Here is a 14342-nt window from a genome sequence, read left to right as displayed (position 1 = left end):
GTAAACAATAATAACATTAATGATTACATATATTATAATACAAATAACACTATATTACCGTATTTTTGGACTAAAGGCATCCCCCCCAAATTTGGGAGGAAAGGGGGTGTGTCTTTTTTTTTTAAAGGCTTTTTTTTAAGATTTTATTTATTTATTTTTAGAGAGGGAAAGGAGGGAGGGAAGGAGGGAGGGAGGGAGGGAGAGAGAGAGAGAGACATCAATGTGCGGTTGCTGGGGGTTATGGCCTGCAACCCAGGAATGTACCCTGGCTGGGAATCGAGCCTGGGACACTTTGGTTCCCAGCCAGCGCTCAATCCACTGAGCTATGCCAGCCAGGGCTAGGGGGTGTGTCTTATAGTCGGAATGTAGCTTACCTAGCTCGCTGGGGGGTGGGGGGGGGCAGCGGTCTATGTTATTCATGTTATTAAATATTTTACCACATTTTTTGCTTCAAAACTTTTTTCCTATTTTCTTCCTCTAAAACCTAGGTGTGTCTTATGGTCTGGTGCATTTTACAGTCTGAAAAATTCAGTAATCACTTATTATAGTAATAAGTAAATATCATACCTTTTTTTAAAGAATTTATTTATTTATTTATTTATTTAGAGGGGAAGGGAAGGAGAAAGCGAGAGAGAGAAACATCAATGTGTGGTTGCCTCTCATGTGCCCCCTACTGGGGACTTGGCCCACTACCCAGGCATGTGCCCTGACTGGGGGTAGAACCAGTGACCCACTGGTTCACAGGCCCATGCTCAATCCATGGAGCCACACCAGCCAGGGCAATATCATACCTTTTTGAGGTAAAGTATTAATGTGAAATTAAAATATAGAGATAAATATCACCATCCATATCAAAAATAGAGAAGTATATAAAATAAAGTTTTAAAATTCTTGAATACAATAACACATCCTGGGCTGGAATGATTCAGTATTCCCAAACTCAAAAAAGTTAGTTAAATTCGTCACCTCCTGTATCAAAATTACCCCCTGACCCTGACCTCCCATGGCTCACCCTGTCACTCAGGCTCTCTCTAGTCACCCGGACCTTCGTAATGGCTCTTGCACCTGTGCCCTCTCTGTTTCTACGCCACCCTGACCCAGCCTTTTTAAAAGTACATCACCTCTAGATTATCACATTAGCTTCCTAACAGGTCAGCTAGTATCATGTTTTCCTCTTACCTTCTCCCACACTCAACTCACCCTGCCCTTCTTCCAGACCAGCTTTACTAAAAATTTTCATCATGTCACCTGCAAAAATCTCAACAAATTCCTTAGACCTGTAGGGGGAAAAGGTTCAAAATCTCTAGTTCTTTGATTCCTAGCTGACTTTATTTCCAATGCCCACTTCCACTCGACCTCTACATGATACCTTTCCATTTTAACTCTAAAATTTGGTGTCCATTAAATGTATTGTGGGAACTCTGAGTCAGGGCCATAAAGTGAAAACCCATCACAGAATATAGGGCACTCACATACAATGTCAGCCTACTGCACTGCATTTTCCTCATGTGTAAACCAGGGCTAGTAACAGAACCTACTTGGTGAGGTCAATGTGAGAATTAAACTAGTTAATGAAATGCTTAGAAAATGTGCCTGGCATGAAGTTAGTGCTCAATAAACATTATCTGTAATCAGACTTTCCATACAATCCTTGGCCTAGAGATCAAATGGACATAGTCACTTTCAACTGCTAGAGGTATTTAAAAAGGTGTCTCACTTGACTGCTCCCATATCCTATTAAGAGACAGGCTCTGTCTGTCCTTTCACTCGCCATTGGGGCCCCATCTCAGGCTCTGCAGCACTCTTCTCTGGAATTTCCTTACACCTCCTCCCCCCTGTGCTCATACATGCTGTTCCTCCATTTACAATGCTTATCCCCCACCTTACTCCACATTTTCTGTCTATGTAGAGTCTATCTACTCTTCAAGGTCTAAACAATCCTAGCTACAAAACTTAAATAGTGCACTGACTTTCTTACTTACTGTGAACCCTTCCTAATTTTTTTCATTAGTACAGTCTACTCCTCTTTCTTAAATTTCAGAATTTGCAGCCAGGCAAATGTGAAGGGCTGGGGACCACTGAGTTCCTGGTTTCCTGAGCTCTCACCACCACCAAGGAGAGCCTGGGGCAGCCAGACCCCTGGTCACCAGTCGTCCCCAGCAAGCAGCCTCATCCATTCACCCCAGTGTGCTATCAATAACATCATTTTCTATGCATACCATGAATGAAAAGGCCTGAAAAGCAGTGGGAAGAACTGGTTTCTTCATTTCCCTGGCAACTCTGCTCTTACTTATTTGCTCTGGTATTAAACTACCGAACTTAATTAGGAATTAATACCTGGTTCTGGACTGAATCTCATTTTAAAATGGTTTTTGTTTTCAGGCTCTTTTACATACCTAATTGAAGTCATTCCTCACAATTTTCAATTCCTACTCCTTCTCTCATCTATTTAATTTAACAGAAGCACATTGAAATTAAAAATTAAGGTTATTAGGAAAATACACATATCTGGAAAATCAGCATTTTGAATGCCTATGATTGTAATAGTATTACAAAAGCAGTTATACATTCAATTTAGAGCTAATAATTGATTGAATGTACTCAACCAGAGGAGTTTTCATTAGTAGCTGGAATGAGCTCATGAATGCTTGGCAGACAATACCCATAAGAAGACAGAGCTACTGAGGTGCGTTCATCAATCGTTTGCTTATTCATTCACTCACTTCTCTCTTCATTTAGTGAACTTTTATTGAGTTTATATACTAGAAACACAAATACAAAGACACAGGGTCTTCTCTAAAGAAACTCAAAATCCAAACAGGGAGACAGAACTAAACAACTAACCTGGTGTGTTAAGTACTGTTACAGAAGATAGGCAAGATATAGTGAGAATATAAAGAAGGGAACACTTCACAGAGGAAAGATCCTTGACTTGGATTCTGAAAAAGAAATAGAAGTTTGCAAATGGATGAGGTGTGGAGGTGGTGTGAGGATGGGGAGGTCATTCCAGAAAAATGTCACAGAATATGCAAAACATGTATAAGAATATGTCAGTCTGGCTCACTGAGAAACCAAAGTATTTTGGGATGTCTGGATTATTGGAGAGAAGGAATGGCATGCAAGAATGACAGAGCCAACAAGAATCAGAGAATGACTATATTAGCATGTGTAAAACTATAGCCCATGTATTCACATTACACTCAGTCTAAAGAAACAATTTCCCTTAATAGAAGATAAATGGTTCCCAAATTCAGAAATGTATTTCTTATTCAGGAACACAAGTGTTCTCATCTATGCAAAAATGCATCAACTTTTCATAATTAATGGATATTGGCTATGAATATGATCTCATTCATTTTCCCTTATTCTCAGTGAGCCACCTTTTGATTATTACTTGGCTTCCCATGTAGATTTATCTATGCCGAGTGAGGATGAAAGACTGTCTTTACTGGTGAAGTCATCTGGACCTGTAGTCTTCTTTGTGGTAAGGTTTTTAAGAAGCAATTTAATTTAATAGTTATGCAACAACTTAGAATTTTTATCTATTTTTATTCCTTTTTTGGTATGTTGTATTTTTTAAACAAGTGACCTATTTAATCTAAAATTTTAAAAAAGACATTAGAATAAATATTTTCAAAATCTCCTTTTAGAATTTTTAACATTTTTGTAAGATCTAAAATTTTATCCATTTGAAAAAAATTCGTTTCCGATAGTTGTTGAGTCTTCTATTTAAAAAAAGAGAAAAAAGTATTGCCAGGGCTTATCATTTGGACTTTTTTTTCCAAATAAAATTTGGCTTTATTGATTTTTCCTATATCATAAATATTTGTTATTTCTTTTCTTAAACTTTCTTTGGACTGAATTTACAGTGACTTTTCTACCTTCTTGAGATAGAGTCTTACATCATGAATTTGCACCTTTCTCTTTTTCTAATTAATGAATTTAAGGCCATGTACTTCTCTTCAAGTGAAGGTTTAAATGTTTCAGATAAAAAGTTGGTACATAGTGTTTTTATTATTATTCATTTCAAAATATTTTGAATTTCCATTGTGTTTTTTATCTGACCCAGAGATTACTTTAAAATGTATTTCTTAATATCAAAATACTTGGGAATCTTCCTACTTATCTTTTTGTTAGTGCTTTCTAATTTAATTGTACTGCAGCCAGAGAATTAATTTTATATGAAGTCATACTTTGCAATCTGTTGAGGTTTGCTTTATAACTATATGTCCAAGTTGTGTGGTTTTAAAAAATATTTATGTATTCTTGAGAACTATGTACTCTGCAGTTTTTCAGCAGTGCTGTGTATTTGTCAAGTGACAGATTTCTTAGTTGCATTATTCAAATCTTTTTTATCTTTAGTGATTTTTTTTGTCTGCTTGTTCTATCAGTTACTGAAAGAGACTTGTAACACTTATATTATAATTCTAAATTTGTCTCTCTTTGTATTTCTGTTAATACTTGATTTATATATTTTGAAGCTATATTATTAACTATAAGTAAATTTGGAATAGTACTATTTTTCTGAAAAGTTTAACTTTTTAATCTTTTTATTAATTTTTATTTTTAATATAATCATCAAAATCATATATAAATATAGTTTATAAAGCAGGTGGTCACACAACCAAGAAAGTAAAAAAAAAATAACCAATAAAACAGAGAAAATATTTGTAAATCATGTAGTTGATCAGAGTCTAGTATCCAGAATACATAAAGAACTCATATAACTCACCAAGGTGAAGAGAAAGAATCCAATTAAAAAATAGGTAAAGGCCACAAACATTTATCTAAAGGAAATATAGAGTGGCTAATAAGCATAATCATTATGAAGTACCCGTTTATCTGCAAATGAAATGTTTTGCCTAACTCTACTTTGATACTAATAAAGCTTTGCTTTGCTATTAATAGAGCTAAACCAGCTTGGTTTTGACAGTTTGCCTGGTATATCTTTTCACGTTTTTACTCTTGGCCTTTCTGTATCCTTATACTTCAGATGCAACTCTTACAAGCAGCATAAAGATGTTTAAATTCAACTTTGCAATTTAAATGGAGCACTTAGTTCATTTAAACTTACTGTAATTACCATATATTTGGACTTAAATCTTCTTTTTACTTGCTTTCCATTTATACTACCTATTCTTGTTCCTTTCCCCCTCCTTTCTTGCCTTATTTTGGATTGAATATTTTTATTCCATCTCCCCCCTCTATTGGCTTGGCAGTTACATTTTACTGTTCTTTTAGTGACCACCCTAGAGATTACCAGTATCCTTAATTCATGAGTGTCTAATATAAATTAGTATGTCTATCTCTTCCAGGACAACACAAGAACATTCAATCACTTTAATGTCAACTTCCATGCTATTATAATTGTGTATTTTATTTCTATAAATGTTCTAAATACCATGAATGTAATTTTACTGTTTTAAACTGTCATTATTAATTTATATTTACTTACATTTACCAAAAAGAAGATTCATCTTTTTATTGTGTTTCATTCCTTCCGTATTTAATCTGGAATCACTTTCCTCCTCCCTGAAGCATTGCCTTTAGTATTTCCTTTAGTGTGAATCTGCTGGTGACAAATTCTATTTTTTTCTTAAAAAGTGTTTTTCCACCTCTATTGTTGAATACTTTCTTAGGATACAAAGTTCTAGGTCAGCAGTTATTCCTCTGAACATTTAAAAATGTCACTGTATTCTGTCTCCTGCTGTTAGGTTAATAAATCAGCTGTTGGTGTAATGTTGCCTTTCTGAAGCTAGTCTGGACTGTTCCCCCTACTACCCAGCTATTTTTAGGGTCTTGTTGTCTTTAGCTTTCAGAAGTTTTACTATCATAGGCTTAGAAATCTTAACCTGCTTAAAGTGTGCATGGCTTCTTGAGTCTGTACGTGGGTGTTTTTCATCATCTTTAAGAAATTATCACTTAGGCATACTCTGTTCAAATACTGCTTCTGTCACTTGTCCATCTTTTCTTTTGAGATCCAAACTTTGTGTAGATTAGAACTTGTCACTTTGTCCCATCAGTGCTTTATCTAGTGATTTCTTCAAGTCTACATCTAGTAATAATTCTGTCTTTGACTATATGTAAACTCTACCAAAATCATCAAATGTGTTATTTTTTTGTCATTGTACTTTTCAGTTCTAGAATTTCCATTCTTTTTTTTTCAGATTTTATTTATTTATTTTTAGAGAGAGGAGAAGGAAGGGAAAAAGAGAGGCAGAGAAACATCAATGTGCTAGAGATACACGGATCAGTTGCTTCTTGCTTGTCCCCAACCAGGGACCTAGCCTGCAACCCAGGCATGTGCCCTGGGAATTGAACTGGTGAACTTTCAGTTCACAGGATGAGGCTTGAATCAACTGAGCCACACCAACCAGGGCTAGAATGTCCGTTCTTTGAATTGTTTCCAGTTCTCTGAGAAAATTCCCAAGCATGTTTTTCATTTCCATATCCCCTCTCCATGTAAGTTATGCGTTACATAGCACCACCCCCTCCAAGAGCCCTTCCCTTTACATAGCCGTCCAGCTCTGCCCTCAATAAGCATGACTCTCCAGATGAGAGCTCCAAGGACCTGTGTGCTCCGCTACTTCTCTATTTCTAAATTTTCCCAGTAAACTCTAACTTATGTTTGCATTGTGTGACACGGTGATGTGTATGTCCACACTGATATGACTAGTGGGTAGAGAATGTGATAAGGTCTAAATGGTGTTTTGGTATACTTGCTGGTAATATATCCTACTGTTAAATTGACATTAAATATTCTAAATTATAGAATACATAAATTATATTTTTGTTGAGTTGTATTAGCATAAATCAGTTCTCAAGAGATGAATTTCATTACATGTGCTGAAAAAATCTAACTTCTGAAGTTTCAAACTGAAGTATCAGATCCTAGAATATGATGACTAGATCAAAAAAAAAAAATCCCTGTTTCCTGTTTAAGTAATGATCACCCTCCCCAGATACACCCTCTCTCTTTATTTAACTTAGCTGAAACAGAGACTAATAGCTCATTGAAAATTAAATCATTAATCATGGATAGAGAGAGCCTTGATTTTATATTTGTCACTTTATAAGTGAAAGAAAAAAACAGATCAAGTAAATATATATAGCGAACGTGACATTAAAGTCCCTTGTGGGATTATAATTATGAACAGTAGCTTAGATTTGCATGTTGCTTTATTCTACTTGCCAACAATCACAGTATACAAACCAGAGAATCACACAAAACAAGATCATAGGTAGAACTTCCCAAAAGTTCACTAAATACCAATTGCTATAAAATAGCAATAGAGTAACATATGATTCTGCTTATATTATAAACTTCAAACATGTTTTTAAGACATAAAATGCCAAGCAAACTTGTGATCTTATAATATAAATTATTACTGTTTTATATAGGCCTTTAAATAAAACCAAGAGTTCTTAAAAGCATAATCATTAATTCTACAATATTTCAACATGAATTAATTGAATCCTAATATCTTCAGCAGAAAGTTAATCATATATACTGCTGAACAAAAGTAATATAATGTAGCTTAGGTTAGAAGGTGCTTGTTTATAAACCATTAGAGAATTAAGAAAAATAGTCATGTAACTGTAAATGAAAAATTATGATGTAGTATTATGATGCTCTAGTATAAAGTACTTGTTTTGTAGATATACTAAAGGCCATAGACATTCATTGTGAATGAGAATAAGTATCTTGTTTTCACAATGACCAGACACTTCATAAGCCTGGAAGTGAGGGCTCTCTACTATTTGAAACCAAATTATCTTTCTAGCTTTACCTTCCACTCTTCCCCTTTATAAACCCTGTGCTTCGGCCAAACATCAGCCTTACCCCTCATGTTTTCGCTTCCATCGTTCACTTCACTGGGAATAAGTCATCCCTGTGTATCCTAACTTTATATTCCTCAGAGACCAGCTCATACATCAACTTCCATGGAGCCATCACTGATGCTGTAAACCAAAAGTAATTTTCTTCCCCTGAATGTCTGGAATCTTAATGTATTCTTTCCCTAAGGCATTTACCACCCTACGGGGGAGTTATTTTTACATATATCATTGCTACACCACAAGGCTGTAAACTACCTGTGAGCAGGGATCACGTTGTTTAGTGGTTCTTTTAAGGACTCTCCTCTTATGAAGTCTTTCTAAAACATTTGCCTTGATTTTCAGGGGAATAACTCTTCAATTTTGCACACATATTTCACCAGCTTTGGTAATATTTAATTAAATCATGTAATAGCAATAACTAGTGTAACTAGTATAAAAGGTTTGGGAATAATCACAACTGACCCTTAGTAAAAATGCAACTCAAAATAATGGGTATTATTAGACAGCAGCCTGCTATAGGGAGTGATAATCTTGCCTTGGGCATCAGTCCATTTTACAGAGAAAATAGGGAGTTTTGACTATTCCGTCAATTAGGTTTAGTGGAAAGTAGTTAAAAGAAGTTATGTCATTCTTTGTGTACATTTCTAGTTTCCATTCATTAGCACTTACACCCATGGAATTTTTGTTTCAGGAGATGTTCAAAACTGCCAGACTTTTTTCCAATCACCATTGACTTTCAATTGATTTCAAATTGAAGCCTAAAGTCAAGATTTATTGACTGAACAAGTTTTATTGAACTTTGTGTGCTACGCACTGTGTTAGGCAGGATTTTTTTTTTCACAGTAAGATAACCATGTGCGGCAAATTTTCTAAAAGATCTTACAGTTCACTTCAGATTAACCAATTTCGTCTGAGCTATAGATTTGTGGTAGAACTACAAGTCAATTTTTTTCTTATTTTATTCTTTGAAAATCTAGGATGTGTTTGCATGTTGCCACTAGGGGCAGCTCCACAGCAAAGCGAATTCGGTCCTTACCTAAGCCCTCGCCTGTACGAGAGCTTTGCTACACACAGTCCACATTCTCCCAGCCCAGCTTGAGAACACTCAGATGTGTGGGAACACTTTCCTGCTTCATTTATACACGCGTGAGAATAAACTATGCGATAGAAAGATGCACATCTTTTTAACTTTTTTAAAGGAGTTCTTTTTACTTATAAAATCTCAATGCATGATAGCAATTTGTTTAAAATTATTAGTTGGGACACTAATTTCTCCTTCCAAGTGTTTGTTTCCATGTGGAAGAATAGCACCCCTTCCTGGCCTAGCTTCCCCCCATCCCTCTTCCTCATCTCACTCTGTTCCTTATACTGGTAAACATACAAGGCCGGGCTCCATGTGGAGAGGTCTTCTGAATCAGACTCGAGATATAAATTTGGCTACTTCTGAGATCTGGTATCAGAAGGCACTTTGTTGTCCTACATCTAAGCTACATTCTCTGATATAATCAGCTTTATCGGTAACAAAGTTGACATTTTGATCTCTATTTGATATTCCTTTGATTTGTCTATCAATTGCTTCAGAACTTAGGCAGGGAGAAGAGGGTGCTGTGCAGCAATCCTGCTTGCCAAAGCTGGATATAAACAAATGACCACAAACACAGCAGTTGGTAAAGCCTAAAGGACATCACTTGACAGCAAGAACAGTTATTATAGCTCACCTACATGCTTGCAAGTATCCACCATATAGTGATGTGTGGACCGATCAGACCAAGAGAAATTCACTGGTCAGAATGCAGCAATGCCCTGATCACATAGGAGCCTCCTTTGCAAGCACACAGGCATGCCCGCATCTTTATCTGCACAAGCTTTCAGAACTCCGGGGCCACAGTGGTTGACATGGTGCTTTATAAGCAACATTGACCAATTTTAAAAGTGCATTACCCATGGTCAGCGATAATATTATATCCATGGCAAAAATGTCTATAAGCTGAAAGAAAAAGTGTTGACAATTTGAGTCAGATTGTGCAAAAAAGGTAAAAGTTGATATTCATAAATGCCTCAGCTTCCTTTAGCCTAGGGCAAGGCTAGTCTAAGCTTGCTTCTGCTGCTGTCAGCTAACAGGAGAAAGGAGAGCTGGACTCTCATGCTTGTTCTGTCCTCACCCAGTGTCTGGTTTTCAGCATGGAAATAAAACAGTCTCAGCCTTGGCTGGCTTAGCTCAGTGGATTGAGCGCGGGCTGGGAACCAAAGTGTCCCAGGTTCGATTCCCAGCCAGGGTACATACCTGGGTTGCAGGACATAACCCCCAGCAACCGCACATTGATGTTTCTCTCTCTTTCTCTCTCTCTCTCTCTCTCTCTCTCTCTCTCTCTCTCTCTCTCCCTCCCTTCCCTCTCTAAAAAAAAAATAAGTAAATAAAATCTTAAAAAAAAAAGTTGTGATTGTTCAGAGATTAAAAATTCCTTTAAAAAAAAAAACAGTCTCTCCTGTCTTAAATTCTAGTAGAGGGGATGAGAGAAAAAACAAAGCAAGCAAACAAATGTTAGGTGGCATTAAGTACTAAGACGAAAATAAAAGAGGGTAAATGGGATAGAGGTCGATGGTTATGAGTTGGGATGCTACATCATAGAGGGTGGTCAAGGGAGATCTCTCCAATTAATGAGACGTTTGAGCAGAGCGTTGAAAGGAGTGAGGGAGTGAGCATGCAAACATTAGGAGAAAGAGCAGAGCAAATGATATTAAAATCAGAGATGAGACTGCTTGGCAAACATGAACAGCACGTTGAGAGTGCTGGAGTGGAGCGAGGATGAGAGACGTAGGAGACGAGGTCAGCAGGACAGCGGGGAGCCAGTCCGCATGGGTTTACGGCTTATAGGAAGGGCTGGGATTTTTCTCTGAGTGAGATGAGGAGCCACTGGACTGTCACCCTGCCATCTTTTAGAAGCTCAGAGATGGGCAGCTAGTCAGGCCAAGGTGATGGGGATGCATCTACCCCCGCTGCCCTGCCTCATTCAGGAATTTGAATCTTCAGCAGAAATGACTGGAAGGGTGAAAATCCATGGCGTTCAGGCCAGATAGTCAGTTTTTCTGGTTCCCTGGGCCCCACCAGCAGTCCCCTGGGTCCTGTGCAGTTTGCCAGCCTAACATTCATTCCGTAAGCTCTTTAAAATTCTTCTAATAGATTCCATTTTCTGTCTGGTGTATAGAGAGTTGTTTCATTGCTCCCTGTTAGAGATGGCTAGCTATCATCAAGCTTATTGCTCTTCTTTCTCGGTTTAACATGGTCACATTCAGCCTCCCTTGAGTGAGGAGTGGCCATCAAGTGACAGAGTTCTAGCAAATGGAAAGTGAACACTGGTAATGTATGCCATTTCTGGGCCTGAATGATTAAAATTTCCCTCATGTGGTTCCCTGTGTTTTTTTCCAAGCAAAGCTTGAATCATGGCAACCTCTCATGTCACATACTGAAGAAGACAGGCTGCACAGGTAAGGTACCTCAGTCCCTGAGTCACTACTTGGAGGAGAGCCACCAAACAGAAATACCTGCACTGGACTTCATATATTTTAATTTTTTGATTTAATCTGTATTGCATTTTTTCCCATTACCATTTACTCTCCTTATACTCCCCTCTCTGCACTGGACTTTAAGCAAGCTCAGAAGAAACCTTGATTATTCTAAGTCACTGAGATTTGGTTTGTTACAGCATCAATCATTATCTGATACTAACCCTAACTGCACCCCTCAGTCATCATTTAGTATCCCTCTCCCCCTCTCCAAGTTAAACAACTGTACTCACCGGCACAGTAAAGTCTTTGGTTTTTATATATAAATATAATTTTAATTTTGATTATACAAGTCAAAGAAAACATTCTTGTTGTTAAAAATTATTCTAACATCAATAAGCAAAGTCTCCTTTAACTACTGCAATCCCTATTCCAGTCCCATGAGCATAACCAGAGATAACAGTTAATGGAAAACATTTGCAAATGAAGAAACAAAATAAAAACTGAGCCTGGCAAAAGAAATAATAGAAATTCTGTTTCAAAATCCTAAGAACACATGCAATAACAACAACAAAACATGTGCAAGAGGCACCATATGCAGATTTATGGAGAAGGAAATTTTTAAACTTTGGAGTGAACTGGGGCAGACTGGGTGAACAAGGTCAGGTGAGAAGAGGGATCTGGAATGCAGTCACAGTCCCAAGGCTGATGTAAGCTTTTGTAAGATACAAACAACTTTCCAGGAAGACTAGGTGTTTGGGGCAATTCAGTCAAAAGAAACAATATGTGCAAAATGAGGGAGGTATGAAACCACGTTCTGTTTCTCAGTGTGCTTTGAGGCACCTTTGGAAAAGTCTGTAATCTGTTGGGAACCGCCCTGCCTGGTATCAGAAGCTGTAACCCCTGCCAAGGCTAAGGCTGAGGGAGTGACCTTGGACCATAAACCGAGGAGACAAAAGCTTATCTCCCTGGCAAGAGCACTGCTTCTGCTGCTTCATTCATAACTGACCCCCAATGCTTGGTCGGTTAGCCAATGACGGGTAAGATTCCCCAAGGGGGGATGACCTAAGACAGGCATGATCACATGGGAGGCCCCAAAGGAAGGACTTTGGGGACTACAGCAAAAGGGGGTGATGGACCCTTGCCCCTCGGCTTTGACATAGTCTGAGTTCTCATGTCTGGGAGAACTTCTCCTTATCTCTTAGTTACCTTAGTTCCCTTGCTCCACCTGAGCCTGAAACAATGACAGGGTGGTGCAGCTCTGTGCTGAAAAGGGTGGGTTCCCAGGGTGATCAGGTCTAAGAAAGAATATGTAAACTCCTGTGAAACCTGCTTTGTTTAGAATGCTCTCAGTTGAATGATGAGGGTCCAGGGAAGAAGTAAGTTTGCTCCTTAAAGTTTTTTACAGTTCCTTGACCCTGACTCAGAATAGGCCCTCAGACTTCCTTGTTACCTATTGTTTGATCCTTACTTCCTAGCAATGAGTAATGAGCTTTACCTGAATTCTTATGCAAACGAAACCAATAAAAAGCCTCTCTGGCGGGGGAACGGGGCACGCTACCCACTAGATAGAGTGGCCATTCCGTTCCTACTGCCCCACAGGACCTGGTTGTCTCTGTGTATGTTTTTCTCGTGTGTTGACGAGCCATTCGCAGTGTTCTGAGGTCACTGCTGGTGAGATCTCGACAGTAATCCTGAAAATCAGAAGACCCAGTGGCATGTATGTTAGTAATATACAGGTGGTTCCAAAATGCCACTCTGACCTCTAAGCAGACTGGAAAATACCCATCATCCTGTATTTCCCAGGGCTTTAGACAGTCCTGGTAATAAGCTAATGATGGTTTACACACACACTTGTTACTAACAGCCAGGGTAACCTGAGTTATTGAGTGCTTAAGACAGGTGCTTGACCTTACAACCAGGACTAGACAAAGAAAGAAGCGATCCATTTGAAAGTACAAGGTTGCAAAATAATCATTATCTCCCTTCTTTCCTATTCCCTCCCCTCCCTAAAGAAAATATTACATGTGGACCACCTGCATAAACTTTTCCATTTACTTCACCTAGAAAATGTCTACCTAATTTGGGTAAACATGGTACAGTACTCATCAGAACTCTGAGCTTACTAAGTTCTCCACTATCACAGAAGACCAAGGGCAAAAATCTGTCAGGTCAAGAGAACCAAAATAAATCAACTGCGGTGTGACAGAGCTGGCTCATAGCTTAGTAACTACTTCAGACCAAAACCTGGGCAAGTTTCTCAACGGTGGCACTTTGGGTTACATAAATATGTCAAACACTTACTGACACTTTGGGCTACATAAATTTTTTGTTGTCTGTGAGGGGTGTCCTGTGAGCTGAGGATATTTAGTAATCTACCTGACTTCTAATAAGTACCCCACCCCCACTTATAGCAACCAAAAATGTCTTTAGAATTATACTAATTGAGTGCCACTGGTATAGGTAGGCCCAAGGGTGGAGAAAAAAAAAAGGAATCAACCACAGGCAGTGTTCACCCTGGCTGAGGGTGGAAGTGAAAAACCATGAAGGATAAGAACATTCTTGTTCTGGGATTCCCAGCTGAGGTGTTAAACACAGGCTTAGCTCTGTAGCCTGGGAACTCTTCAACAGCTCTCGAGTATCAGCGCAGAACAGAAACTGCACCCCACCAGACACTGCTGTCAAATTCCTGTGAAGGTTGAGTGGTGGTTACTAAGAGACAGAGTACTTCATCTGAATAGAATGTGTCAAGCTGAGATCTTTTAAAAATACATCAGGGAGTCAGGAGACACTGCTCCCCTGCTGGTCCACTTTTTCCCTCCTTTCTACAACTATGAGAATTCCAGAAAAGCATTGAGGACGAGGGCTAATTGGACCAAAAAATAGAAGGAACCTGACTGGGTGTCCTCATTTTCTGAATGACTGACGCTTCAGCAATTTCTCTTAAGTTTGCGACAGAGAACTAGCCCTTCAACTGTGGCAGAATTTAACAATAACAA

The 14342-nt window shown here is 38.3% G+C and overlaps 1 protein-coding gene across 2 annotated transcripts in view; it reads right to left on the bottom strand.

Annotated features, from left to right (window-relative positions):
* CMYA5 (cardiomyopathy associated 5) overlaps window positions 1-14342 on the bottom strand; it is a 93061-nt gene that overhangs the window by 56749 nt on the left and 21970 nt on the right. The window lies entirely within an intron of this gene.

The sequence above is a fragment of the Phyllostomus discolor genome, chromosome 3 (genome assembly GCF_004126475.2).
Source record: "Phyllostomus discolor isolate MPI-MPIP mPhyDis1 chromosome 3, mPhyDis1.pri.v3, whole genome shotgun sequence".
Taxonomy (NCBI): domain Eukaryota; kingdom Metazoa; phylum Chordata; class Mammalia; order Chiroptera; family Phyllostomidae; genus Phyllostomus; species Phyllostomus discolor.
Note: the sequence above shows the minus strand (reverse complement) of the source record. Positions and strands in the feature narration are given on the sequence as shown.